This window comes from Quercus suber, unplaced genomic scaffold (assembly GCF_002906115.3).
Source record: "Quercus suber isolate HL8 unplaced genomic scaffold, Cork oak 2.0 scaffold_333, whole genome shotgun sequence".
Taxonomy (NCBI): domain Eukaryota; kingdom Viridiplantae; phylum Streptophyta; class Magnoliopsida; order Fagales; family Fagaceae; genus Quercus; species Quercus suber.
This window is the reverse complement of record NW_027069786.1, coordinates 119706-129599: the sequence shown is the minus strand read 5'-3', so window position 1 is coordinate 129599 and position 9894 is coordinate 119706.

Sequence of the window (9894 nt, the reverse complement as noted above, 5' to 3'; positions counted from 1 at the left end):
CATACTAATAAGACTATGCAGCTCTAAAAATAATAATAATAAAATAAAAATAAAATAAACGAGACTATGTGCTTTCCTTTTACTGTGGTTTTCACTGATTTTTCTTTCATATAATAATATGGATTTCCATAGAAAAACGAATATCCAAATCCTACTTGAGAGAGACAAAAGTTTAATCTGAAATAGTGTCCGTAGAGCGAGCTAGGACAAGGGGACCATCCCTCCAATTTTATTTTTTATTTTTTTAAAAATATATAATATATATATATATATCATATCACATACTAATAATTCTTTTTAAATTTAATAGTTAATAAAAGACATTTAAATCCTAAATGCCTCATTTGAAAATACTAGAAGGTATTAACTAGTTGGGTTACAAAATTCTTAGCTAAATTCCCCAAATTCTTAAGCAGCAGTTCCCTAACTAAGAGCAATTTAATAAAAACCTAATAAAACTAACTTTCTTCAAGCCCAATCAGCTTTAAGTTAATTGGCTTTTTTTTTAATATCTTTCTAATAAAGATATTCCTATTTAATAATCTCTTTTCCATTCAAAATGTATTAAGAACAAAAAAAATTAAATAAATATAAAATACATACGGTCGTCAGAGTTTTGGTTTTTTTTTTTTTTTTTTTTTCCTTTTAATAATATAAATTATATAATAATGATGCCTGACATCCAAACAGATAACTTTTTATTTTTTATTTTTATTTTTTAGGTACAAATATTTGTAAGTGCATTTTTTACCTAATTAAATTAAATTGAGCAAGAAAATCATATGTGAATATACTGGTGTAATATTTATTTGTTTGATTATACTCCTTGCTTGTGTTCCATAATAGTCTGTCTTTTATTTTTTTTAATCTTTCATCTATGAGTTTTTCTTTTTTATCTTAGTCCTTACATTTTATGATTTTTAGTTGTATGTAATATTTGTTTTATTACGTACTATGTATAGTTGATATAGCATATAAAGAGAAGTAAGAAACTATTTTGTCATTACAATTTTGATTCCACTTCTAAAGAATATTTTGGCTCCGGCAATGATATGAAAGAGCAGTGGGAGAGGGATGGGGACCATTACTCTCATACCTTTTAAAAATTCCCCTCTCCCTCCTATATTGTTCCATTCGATATATAATTAATTGCAGCTTCCTATATTTTTAAAAAATGTACTACATTTATTTAAATGACTCATGGATATATTTTTCCTTTGTATTACTCCATCTTATACGTAATTCATTAAACCCAAATATATTCAATGGTATGTTCTTAATAGAAAAGTAAATCTCTTAAGTAAAAATCTTCTTCTTTTTTTGGCATTGAGAGAATTAAAGATAGAGACATTGTGTGTGTGTGGCTTTTAATTTATTTTTAAGAAATTACTTTTTTTGGTTTTGATGGTTAGACGTTATATAGATTTTTATTGCAATTGTCATCTATGAAAAGTAAAGTTTTCCTTTATTTTTTTATTTTGTCGATATATTTTTCTATTGACTTGTACATGTTTAGGAATGTAAAATGATATTTATATTTAAATTATTTTAAGTGAATTAATTTTTATATTTTTCATTCTTAAAAATTTTAATATATTTTAAAATATCAAATTTATTGAACAAAAAAAATAATGATCCAAATTGTTTGAAGAATATTAATGGTAATCAAAATGATTTAAAAAATAATTCATAATTTACCCACTTATTGTATGAAGAAAAATATTTTGAATTATATAACTAATTTGCTTTACATTTTTGTTATATATTAAAAAATATCATATGTTACATCTTGTTGCAAACCATTGAAAGACACAAAAAGCTTGAATAAATCATCGTTAACACCATTGGAGTGTTTGCATTATATTTATACATTTTGAGAGTGCAAGAAGAGATGCCTTTATAAGGTAATTAATGGAGCCCAATGTTATCACACCAAAGAATTGGAACATGAGTAAGCATCACACCAAGTTCAGTGAAGACTTTATATTCGGATTTAATGTTAATTTGACTTGAGCTTATAAACTCAGTTTTTTAGTTTTACATACAATTTTGTAAAAACCTTGTTTCTTACTCTTTTTCTTTCTTTTCCTTTTTTTTTCATTTTTTCAAAATAAAATATACTCTAGTATACTTCAGCAAAAATTAAATAAGTTGTTCTTAAATTGACACTTAGCAGAGGGGCTTGCAATTGCACATTAGTTTTGAAGAACCATGAGATGAGATTATTACTCAAAAAGGTGGCATAACCAAGTCAAGGTCTCGGAGATGAAGAGGTCATGATCTGTAGTGTGCTTGAGCGAGTGACTATTAGGTATTGTACCCACAATTTCATGATAAAAGTTGGGATTGTGAAATGATGTGCCACAATTGTTGTTAGCTTGCTTGTAGTGGAGAAAGGAAGAATGGATTTGTAATGGTCCAGGCTAGCATGTGCATAATATTAAAGACATACTTACTAAGATACTTTAAAACGGCAGTGGATGGAATGGCCTCAATACCTAAAAAGTGGTGTGTGTATGAAGGTCATGGACTTGCATATTTACAAGTTCACTATAGCATGAGTATATTTTTTGCAAAATTCCCCACTGGATGTAGGGTCCCCCCCCCCCCCCCCCCCCCCCCCAAAAAAAAAAATTGTTTAGGAAGATAAGAAGGAAAAGTTTGAAGGTGAAATTGCTTTGATATCATATTGAAAACACGGAATGTTTGAATAAATTGTCACTCACACCATTGAATGTTGTATGCATTGTATTTATATACTTAAGAATACAAGATTAGATTTTAGATGGATAAATAATACAAAAAAATTTAAGGGCAAAATTATCATTTTGATCCCTACATTTGGAGTCACAATCAATTTAGTTTTTACATTTTAGTAGCAATCAATTTGGTCATTTATTTTCAACTTCTTGTTAATTTGGTCCATACTGTTAACTCATTAAATATCAATAAGTTAACTCACTAATTTATTAAATAATACCACAACAGCTGTACTGTTGATGACAATGAACCTACCACGGTCAGTCACTCTCCTTCCTTGTCATTCACCACCACGAACCACCATTGAGTGGTCCCTTACTCTCTCCCTCTATATACTTCAGCATACTTTTCCCCTTTGGTTTTACTTATCTCTGCTACCTTGGTCTCTCCTTTTTCAATTTGTAATGGTATGAGGGTTTGGGTTGTTTGATGGTTCAAAATATGTCTCAGTTGTGGTTGAAATTTAATTTTAGGGTTTGTTGGTGATGGATCTGGTTCGGTAATGTGGATTTGAGTTTGTTGCCTGCTAGATTGTGGGGGTGGTAGTAATTTGGGTTTAGTGGTTTTGGATCTGGGTTTAGTACTGGTGGATCTAGATTTGGTGGGGGGGAGGGGAGGGGGCGCTGGACTACTGAGGAGGTGGTAATTTGAGTTTGGTGGTGGTGGATCTAGAAGCGTGGTGATGCTAACTGTTGAGGTTGTGGTGGCAATTTGGATGGTGGTGGTGGATCTGGATAATGTGTGGTTACCAAGAAATTGCAAGAAAGTAAAAAAAAAAAAAAAAAAAAATTGAGAAAAGAAATTAAGAGAAAATATGTTTGTTACCAAGAAATGGTAAGAAAATTAATATAAAAAAAAATAAAGAAAATGATCAAATTAGTATAAAAAATAAGAAAACTATTTTTAAATATTGATGTGGCTTTTTTGGCATGTAAGCATTGATGTGAACATTAAAATTTAGACACATCAACATTCACCATGCCTATGGTGCACACTATTAACTACATAGGCATTTTTTGTTAATAAGTTAACAGTAAAAACTAAATTAATTGTAAGTTGAAAATAATATAGACCAAATTAACCACTACTAAAATGTAAGGATCAAATTGACTATAAGCCCAAAATGTATAGACCAAAATGATATTTTCACCAAAATTAAAATAAATAAATAAATGTTAAGAAGCTAAATATAAGAGATAGAAGAGATAAGTTTTGCTCAATATTATAGACATAATTTATGTATAAGTAATATGTGTGTGTATATGCAATATATTTAAATAAATTATCACTCACACCATTGTGATGTTGTATGTATTTATATATTTGAAAGCACCAGATAGGATTTTGGATGGATAGATATAAAACTCCAAAATATATATATATATATATATTAAGGAACAAAATACAAGAGGAAATGTTTTCTCAATATTATACACTTAATTTATGAATACAAGTGTTTGGTTTTTAAAATTATGACATTTTAAAATTCATTTTTAATTTTACTACAGATCAAAATGTTGAAATAATAGAAATAAGTAAAATAGAAAGGAAAATAGCAACAAAAGACTTAGAATTAGCTTCATCGCAAATTTATGTTTAAAAAAGTGTGTTGTGAATTTCTAGGTAAGTAGCTGATTGCATGGGTCAATTTGTTCACCAATTGGTTCAAGAATTACTTCAGAAAGTATTTCCCTACTAAAGGAAGATGAATCTTTCAGAGTAAATGAATGACAAGGACTATCAACCCAACTTAAAGAAATTAACATGTCAATGTGAAGAAGTATTCTTAAACAAGGAAACCTAACAATTGAAGTGGTTCTCTTGTTACTCTGTTGTTTTCTAAGTTCTGTTTAATTTATTAATAGTTTAAATTGAATTAGCTTTCATTATGAGAAGTCTTTTCGTCTGTTCTTAAAAATGAGTAAATTTCATTAATGAACAAAAACCAAAAACATCTACCATGGCAAGCCTTGGTAGTTTGATATAATTTGTCTTGAATATCAATGATACACGACACTGCTATCAAGTCTCAACAAGTCACTGAATTGACTCAGGATTAGCTGCTTTCATTAATAATGTACTTACAGATGTTGTGGCTGTAATGGAACTAGTATTTTAGTATGAAAAGTTCGTAGCAGCAAGAAAGCTTTGGTATGAAAGATTGTTATATGGATATACGGTTCGCCAGCTTATATTTGATACAGCCAAAGATAAAATCGAGTACAAATTCAGACGGAGCACAAAGAGTCCCTATATGCAATATATGGGATGTGTTTAAAATGAATAGTTAGACAACCTATATTTCTAACATTCATAAGGAATGAGATGCGTTAGACAAAACCTATATTTCTAACACTCATCAGGAATGAGATGTGTTAGGTCCCTATTTTTATGTTGGCAACCATAAACAAATGTATCGATTCAGTACCTAGTTTTTTTTTTTTTTTTTTTTAATTAATTGGTATTGATTTGTTATTGAATCAAGACAAATCAAAGTCAAAACAGCTGAAGACTCAAGATTGCAAAATCTAAATAACTACTGCACAGCATTTTGACTGCAACTCAGCAAGTCGAGAGTCATTTAACTTGACCAGTCGAACTAATGGTCTGTTTAGATTGAGGGAGAGGGATAGAGAGTAGAGTAGAATAGAGTAAATTTAACACAAAATTAGCTTATTTTTAAGCAACTCTACTCTACTCTCCTTCATCCCCCCTCCTTCCCCTCTCTATCCAAACAAGCCATAAATGATTTGACTAATCGAGATTAAGGAAATTTGGCTTTTCAGCAATTCTTCTCAACTAGGGTTTACTGCAACTCAAGTACACTATATATACAAACCCTAGAGCACATTTTTACACACATAAGAGGGCAATGTTTTTGTACATAGATTTGGAATTTTCTAAGTCCTCTTGAAGCATCAATCAAAGCCTACATGCATGCAAAAGATCTAGTGATCAAGTTAAATTGTTGCAACCAATTGACTACGGTTATTGGACAAATATTTGAGTGGCGATCTTAGAGTTACGAATTCATGTGCAACAAGTCAAAATAAAAGATTTCATGGATCTAAAGCTATGTGTAGTTACATAGTAAGTGTTGCGTGATGTACATTAGATTTAGGGTTAATTTTCTGTATAAACTTTCATTATATTCTGTCAACTTGTTACCTAGAGGATTGTTAGTTAATTCCCCTTCTTCTTTTTAAACTATAAAACATATTTCTTTAGTTTTTTTGATCGTCATTTGGGTGTCTTANATATGAATCTGTAGCCTTCTCTAACCCTAATGGCTAATGCAATTCCCCAATAAAGTTGAATCCATTACCTTGTTATTGGAAAATATAACATAACAAATGTGAGACATAGATTTGACACCATAATAAAATATATGAGAAATTATGAAAAGGAAAATAAAGAAAGTAGAGAGAGAGAGCACATGGAATTAATGTGGTTCAAATTTAGAGACCAACAACCATAGTAAAAAACCCTTATTGGTTATAATATCTTTATTATCAAATTTTATGTTATATAATGAATTCATTGAAAAGTATTTATATTAGGGTTTTTTTTTTTTTTTTTTTACAAACAAGAATATTCAAACCTCTTTAAATATCGAGTATCTGACTATTCTTTCAGGTGTATGTAGTTCTCCCATCCCCAATGTACCAGGTTATTACAAGAAGGAATTTCATAAGGGCAATCCCAAAATGATGGCTGGAGATTTCAAACCTAAGATCTTATGGATAACGTGAGGTTTTAGGAACCATTAAGCCAGCCTCCTAAGATAAATTCTAAATTATTCCAAAATTACTATACTTACACTACAAATAGGTTAAGAGTTAATTTGCTTCCATTCCAAGTAAAATCGGATTGTTTTGCATACACTCAAAGTATGAGTAGATATAATGAACCTTGACTATAGTTAAAGACTCGGATCTTTAATCAATAATGAGTTAGATCTTGAACTCTCTAGCCCTTGTAAACAGAAAAGGTACCATATCCGCTTAGGTACAAAGGTGCCTGGTGATGGAAGCTTGCATTTGTAATGTACAAAAGTAAAGTCCGATTTTCAAGAATGAGAAGCCAAAATAGAATTATCTTGAGAAACTTAATTAAGAGGAAAACAAGATATATCAAACTGCTTTTCTTTTCTTTGTTCCTACTCAAAATAACGGAGTTGCTGCGTAAAACCATTTCATGAGTTTAGAACTTTAATTGTAAAAATTAATAATCAATGATATAATATGAAATATAGAATACACTATTTCTTTTTTATGTAATTTGACTGAAATGATATATAGGGATAAAAGAACCTCCACAAAATTCCATATAGATTTTTTTTTTTTTTTTTTTTTTCATGTAAGTAATTCATTTACAATATGAAATACATGTAAGCATTTAAAATAAGGATAGAATTTGGAAACATACTAAAAACTAGTGATGTTAGAGATATTATAAATTTTACTGTATAAACCTTATAAAATTAGATGTCAACAATCATAAAAATAAATACTTCAAATACTTATTTATTATATTATTTGAGTGACATTAATCAAATTCTTGGAATGAATGATTGTGAAACATTCATAAATGATGAATGAACCTATTCTTAATTCCCTAATAACGGCCTACTCATTGTGAAACAATATTCATGGATAATGATTCTCAAATACTTGCTTGACTTCCTTTTTTTTTTAATGTTGGTTTGAGAAATGTGGGGATATGATTTGTACCTGATTGCTTATTTGAAATTCTGTTTAGTTGACGTACGTTACATAGGCATTTATGAGAGAGAGATGAAAGACTAAGGAGACAGATTCAGCCAAAAAAAGTATTTAAAAAAAAAAAAAGAATGAATAAGAAGACAGGAAAAGAAAAATAAAAATCAAACTGCAAGAATGCTTCCAACAAGCACTTTTTAACAAGTTTTGTTCCTTGCTGCATTGTGATCTGTGATTATCTTTTGTTCTCACCTGCAAAGGAACCTTCATTCCGTTGCTTTTTTACTCATTACTAAAGAAAGCCTCTTTAGCCTGCCTTTTCATGACCATTTCACCGAGATGGAGACAATATATATATGTTGTTGGTTTGTGAAAGCCCAAATTCTTTGGGTATTTCCTCTGTCAACCTCAGTGACTTAGTCATGTAATTGTATCACACACCCCTTTTATTATTCCCTTTACGTGAAATTTCTGTTCACCAATACATGGGGCCAAAGGAATTCCAAATTTCCAATTGTCTATATGAAGCAAAGAGAAAAAATTGCACGGAGAACTACTGGTTGTCAATAGTGACCCCCCCTTTTTTTCTTTTTTCTTTTTTACCTTTGGTGGGCAACAAAACTCAGTGGGATCCACCTGTTAGACAAGGTGGTCCAGTGCTAAAATCAGATCCAATGGTCATAATATCTGAAGGGGTCAATTTCTTTTGCCGTTAAGAGTCTTAATTTGTAAGGACTTTCGAGTCATTTCTCGTGAGTTTGATTCTTGTATAACCACCAGATCCAGCTTTGTGCCACTGACCCTTAAATAATATTAGTTGTTCATCATTGTATCACCGTTTGGATGACTAGCTGTGATCAGTAATTGTATCTCCAGAGGCAATCAGAATCAGGGAGGGTCAAGCAACCTAATTAGCGTGTTATTATTCAACATGTATTATTACGATTTTCTCACATGCATGTACAAATCAAATGCATGGGTTCTACATATATAGTAGTGAGATGAATTAATGTTGTGTTGTGTGTACAACTATACATAGTGTCCGTTTAAGAACAGTTTATTTGGTTGAAATTAAAAAAAATTTGCTAAAAGTATTGTAAATAAAAGTAAAAGTTAATTAAAATAATACAGTGGGATTCATGAATAGTATCAAAAAATATAATAGTACCTTTAAATAGTAACAAAAATAAGTTCGGATTAAATAGATATATAAGGAAGATATATTAATTTGATTATTTTGATTAAATTTTCAAGACCTACTTATATCATTTTTGTAGCTCTCTAAGATGGTTATTATGTAAAATGCCTATTTTGTAAGAACAAGAGTAATATTAGAGATATTATAAATTTTACCATATAAGTAAAGAATAACAAGAGAATAAATAATAATGTATTTTCTAGGACCTAGGAGCCACGAGTCTACTAGGCAATCTTTTTTTTTTTTCCTTTTAAAGAAGAGAGTAAGTCGGTATGTGATAGGTATGAAGGAAAAAAAAAAAAAAAAAAAGGTGCATCCCCAAGTTGTTCAATCATTGTGAACTAATGATTCAATACTTAGATTTGCTTGGATTTTATTTGAATCACCTAATAATTAAGCATATGACATGTTCAAATGCAGTCAAATCTAATGGGTCCTTTATGACCAGTTCAAGTTAGATGATTTTTTCGTTGGACGAAGATTAGCTATATGAATTTATAATTACAGAATGAAATCTTGCCATTCACCTTGACGAAAACGATTTTTTTTTTTTTTTTTTTGGCTCACAAGAAGTAGGAAGAGAGAATTTCAACCAGATTCCTCGGACGGAAAAAATTAGGCAATGTATGCATGTCTCTACCACCACATATTAGGTCTACTTCCTCTCAATCAAAAGCTTCCAGGAGTTATTCTTATCAAACTGTCCTCAGTTGGGTCTTAATTTTCAAGGATCATCTGTGTGGGCTTGTAGATTTGTCTGTTAAATTTACACTTATCCATATTCCAATTGCAAAATAAATAAATATGTATAGGAGCTTCAAATGATGATTTCGTATAATACGTTGGAACATCATCTTAACTCAATAAAATTTGACATACATGCTATACTAATCATTCAAGTTAACAATTTTATAAACTCTATCTGACTCTCTCTCAGGAATAATAGGAAGGATTTAAGAAAAATATTTGTTTACATTTTTTTTTCTTCAAATAATTGGATTTTAATTAGAAAGAAACAAAAAATGAAATGAATGAAAATTTGGAAAATTTCTTCCAAACTTAAGCTAATTAATGTTTGAAGCAGTTCACGAATAAATTGTTTCTTTCCTTTGATGAAAGTTAAAAAATAAAAAAATAAAAAAAATCACTTAATATGAGAAACCAACCTATATTCATGTTTATATATTCAACAACCTTTCCCCTTAAGCACATAAG